The 5,000-nt window shown below is 37.8% G+C and overlaps 1 protein-coding gene across 1 annotated transcript in view; it reads right to left on the reverse strand.

Moving 5' to 3' along the window:
• atp1a2a (ATPase Na+/K+ transporting subunit alpha 2a) overlaps positions 1–5,000 on the reverse strand; it is a 34,723-nt gene that overhangs the window by 26,732 nt on the left and 2,991 nt on the right.

Genomic DNA, 5,000 nt, shown 5'->3' on the forward strand with positions numbered 1-5,000 from the left:
CTCGGGGTTTCCGTACTTGGAAATAGGTATTCCAGCTCTCACGTTTTGACCGGCTTACTTCTTGTCTGTTCGAAGTAAACGAGACTGTGTTTTCCATTCAACGCCTGTGACATTCTTGTGACATTAAGTTCTAAGTGCCAACACTCGGTTACACTATGTCCCTGTTGTAGTGGTCCTTAGCTCGCAGGCAATGAGGAGCATGAGCTATGACCAGGCACAGTGTTCTGAAAGCTCAATATTCCCCAAAAATTGTCCGAAATATCTAAATATCCAAATTAAACCCTCTGTTCCGAAATGTTCCAACCAGTTGTGCCGGATTCATCTGTGTGTGTGATGGCAAAACGTGTGTGTGCACTGCAAGGTGAAGAATGCAAGAGGCCAGCTCACTGGCGTGTTTGCTGCAGTCCGTGGGAGGACTTTTTCAGGTTTTGCAGATAGGCCTCAACAGGGATGCTGGAAGTGCAGGCTCCGGCATAATTTCGAAAATATTTTAAGTGGCACAAAACACACACAGCATTTAATTTGCGCAGTGGAGACTCTCACAGGGCCTTTACGCATGGTATATGATGTTATATTATATTTAACGTTTCAGAGGCAATACTTGTCAACTAAGCCTACTCTGGTTTTGAATATAGGGTACCACTCGTGCGAAGGAATTCACCGGCAGATTGTCGCAGGACATTACACAGATCTTGTTAAGCACTGACAAAGCATGCATGCGCAATGCACATCATCATCATAGGCCTGATTTATTCAATGCAATGCCATTTTGGATAGCGTTGTGTGTGTCCTGGTGGTAACAAGAGGTAGGCTAATCAGCGACTGTTGCATTTGTTTCATCAACTTTATTAGGAGACGGGCAAACACCTGTCTCTGCGCTTAAGCTGCGTCCTGGAGAGGAGAAATACGCATCTCAAACGCGATTACTATCAAGGGGTCCGCACGCTGCCGGAATACTGGGCAGCAGTTCAGTTCTTGGTCCACAACTTTGTTTGACTTGTTTGACGTAGGCCTATTCTTGTTACAGTGCATGAAATGCCCTGTATTGTTATTCCTAGGCTTCTTCTTCTTCTTATTCTTGTTACCTTTTTCTGCGATTAATTCAGCCCGAACCGCTTAACATAGAAACTTCATTCAAACTTTGTCGCGTAGGTCTTGTAAAGGACACTTATGCTATGTATTTTTCACTTTTCTAAACTTTATACTTTTTAAGATATTAAATAAAAACGAATCGAAATTTTCCCATTGACTTACATTGGGCCATTATGACATCATGATATGGTCTTTAAACTGGCTTGCACCTGTGCTTCACTGACAGCTGCACCAAATCAAAGGAACCTCTTCTCTGTCCCTCTCAATTTAACTGTAACTAGGAACATTAAGACACCTTCCATTCTCTACTTTTTTTCTCTCCATCTCTCCATCTTTCTCTCTATCCCTCTCAGTCTACTTTCTCTCACACTCAATCTCTCTTCTTCACTCCATTTTTATCTCCTTTTTTCAATATTTTCACTCTCTTTTTCTCTTTCACTCTTCTTTCCTTCTTCCACTCATCTTTCCTTCTTCCACTCTTCTTTCCTTCTTTCACTTTTCTTTCCTTTCTTCTTTCCTTCTTTCACTCTTCTTTCCTTTTCTTCTTTCCTTCTTCAACTATTATTTCCTTCTTTCACTCTTCTTTCCTTTCTTCACTCTTCTTTCTTTTCTTCTTCCACTCTTCTTTTCTTCTTCCACTCTTCTTTCTTTTCTTCTTTCCTTCTTTCACTCTTCTTTCCGTCATCCTCTCTTCTCTCCTTTCTTCACTCTTCTATCTTTTCTTCTTTCACTCTTCTTTCCGTCATCCTCTCTTCTCTCCTTTCTTCACTCTTCTATCTTTTCTTCTTTCCTTCTTCCACTCTTCTTTCTTTTCTTCTTTCCTTCTTTCACTCTTCTTTCTTTTCTTCTTCCTTTCCTAACTTTTGCATTTCATGCACTGGTATTTCCTTCAGGAAATGCATTTTCTAGTTATAATTACAGTGCATGAAATGCCCTGTATTGTTATTCCTAGGCTTCTTCTTCTTCTTCTTCTTATTCTTGTTACCTTTTTCTGCGATTAATTCAGCCCGAACCACTTAACGTAGAAACTTCATTCAAACTTTGTCGCGTAGGTCTTGTAAACGACACTTATGCTATGTATTTTTCACTTTTCTAAACTTTATACTTTTTAAAATATTAAAGAAAAACGAATATACATTTCTCCCATTGACTTACATTGGGCCATTATGACATCATAATAGGGTCTTTAAACTGGCTTGCACCTGTGCTTTACTCTGCCGTGCTAAGGCAAAAGACCGTAACTTCAAGTTTGGTCAAAAATGAGTTTTTGACGTATTTGTAAAATATCAGCAGTAATTAAACAAATGTACTGATATTAAATGTACTACTAACATGCCATTATCAAATTAAAGCCAGTGACATCAGTATTTTGGTTGATTTCACGATGTATAGGCTACCGACAGTTAGCATACCAAGCTAGGTAGCATTACCATTAGAATTGCATGGCAGATATGCTAAGCTATCGGGCTATTCCCGATGGGATGGGCCTCATTCTCTATCGTTCTCTCTCTCTCTCTCTCTCTCTCTCTCTCTCTCTCTCTCTCTCTCTCTCTCTCTCACACACACACACACACACACACACACACACACACACACACACACACACACACACACACACACACACACACACACACACACACACACACACCCAATGGACTGACATAGATGTTTTATGTGTTTCATGTGACAATTCAAGTTCATTGTTTTATGTGCTTAATGTGATAATTCAATGGTGTGTGAATGTGTGTGTGTGTGTGTGTGTGTGTGTGTGTGTGTGTGTGATAATCATTGTATTGGTAATTGTGATAAATGAAATAGTATTACTACTGATTAATTAATAGGGTCATTATTCCATTGTTATCACTGAGCTTTAACATAGAAGTTACTGCCTTCTGCCTTAGTATGCTTCACTGACACCTGTGCCAAATCCAAAGAACCTCTTCTCTCTCTGTCCCTCTCAATTTAACTGTAACTAGGAACATTAAGACACCATCCATTCTCTATTTTTTTTTCTCTCCATCTCTCCATCTTTCTCTCTGTCAACTTTCTCTCACACTCAATCTCTCTTCTTCACTCCATTTTTATCTCCTTTTTTCAATATTTTCACTCTCTCTTTATCTCTTCATCCAGAGCCACTCTTGTTCACTCTTCTTTCCTTCTTCCACTCTTCTTTCCTTTCTTATTTTCTTCTTCCATTTTTCTTTCCTTCTTCCACTCTTCTTGCCTTTCTTTTTTCCTTCATCCACTCTTCTTTCCTTCTTCCACTTTTCTTTCCTTTCTTCACTCTTCTTTCCTTCTTACACTCTTCTTTCCTTTCTTCTTTCCTTCTTTCACTCTTCTTTCTTTCCTTATTTCCTTCTTCCACTCTTCTTTCCTTCCTTCACTCTTCTTTCCTTTCTTCTTTCATTATTTCACTCTTCTTTCTTTTCTTCTTTCCTTCTTCCACTCTTCTTTCCTTTCTTCACTCTTCTTTCTTTTCTTCTTTCCTTCTTTCACTCTTCTTTCCTTTCTTCTTTCCCTCTTCCACTCTTCTCTCCTTTCTTCACTCTTCTTTCCTTTTGTCTTTCCTTCTTCCACTCTTCTTGCCTTTCTTTTTTCCTTCATCCACTCTTCTTTCCTTCTTCCACTTTTCTTTCCTTTCTTCACTCTTCTTTCCTTCTTACACTCTTCTTTCCTTTCTTCTTTCCTTCTTTCACTCTTCTTTCTTTTCTTCTTCCTTTCTTAACCTTTGCATTTCATGCACTGGTATTTCCTTCAGGAAATGCATTTTCTAGTTATTATTATTAACCTAGGCTATTTATAATGATGCAGGAGTTTTGCTCTGAAAGTTGACTATCATAAAACGTGTTTTTTGTATCATTGCGATGCAAATGCCATGGGTGTATAATAATATTCTGAATTAAAGTTCATGGTTGTGAAATTGGTTGTTCATTTATAGGTTTATAATTGTGTAATCAATGAATTGGGCTACGGTGATTCACGTTGCTGTGCTCACAATTTCGGAACAGCGGGCTGTCGGGCTTATGAGTTTTGTATAGGGGGTATAGGGCTACCATAACTTTGCTATCTGGACTAATTAATAATAATAATAATAATAATAATAATTCATTTTATTATTAACGCACTTTTCATTCAAAAGAATCTCAGAGTGCCTAATTAGCATATTTTCGGCTCTCGGGAAAATTGGCATTTGTGCACCACCCCTATCATTCAGGGCCTGCTTTGGAGCTAAACTAGCTAGCTCGTACCGTCTCGTCACATGATCAAATAGAGACTTGACATTGGACAACAATTATTCTTTCATAATAAGATTCTTCCCTCTTTCATTCATAATGAGATTCATCACTCTTCCCTCTTTCATTCATAATGAGATTCATCCCTCTTTCATTCCTAATGAGATTCATCACTCTTTCATTCCTAATGAGATTCTTCACTCTTTCATTTATAATGAGATTCATCACTCTTTCATTTATAATGAGATTCATCACTCTTCACTCTTTCATAATGAGATTCATCACTCATCACTCTTTCATTCCTAATGAGATTCTTCCCTCTTTCATTCCTAATGAGATTCTTCACTCTTTCATTCAGAATGAGATTCTTCACTTTTTTCATTCATAATGAGATTCATCACTCCTTCATTCATAATGAGATTCTCACTCCTTCATTCATAATGAGATTCATCACTCTTTCATTCCTAATGAGATTCATCACTCTTTCATTCCTAATGAGATTCTTCATTCTTTCATTTATAATGAGATTCATCACTCTTTCATTTATAATGAGATTCATCACTCTTTCATTTATAATGAGATTCATCACTCTTCACTCTTTCATAATGAGATTCATCACTCATCACTCTTTCATTCCTAATGAGATTCTTCACTCTTTCATTCAGAATGAGATTC

The sequence above is a fragment of the Sprattus sprattus genome, assembly GCF_963457725.1.
Source record: "Sprattus sprattus genome assembly, chromosome: 15".
NCBI classification, from domain to species: Eukaryota; Metazoa; Chordata; class Actinopteri; order Clupeiformes; family Clupeidae; genus Sprattus; species Sprattus sprattus.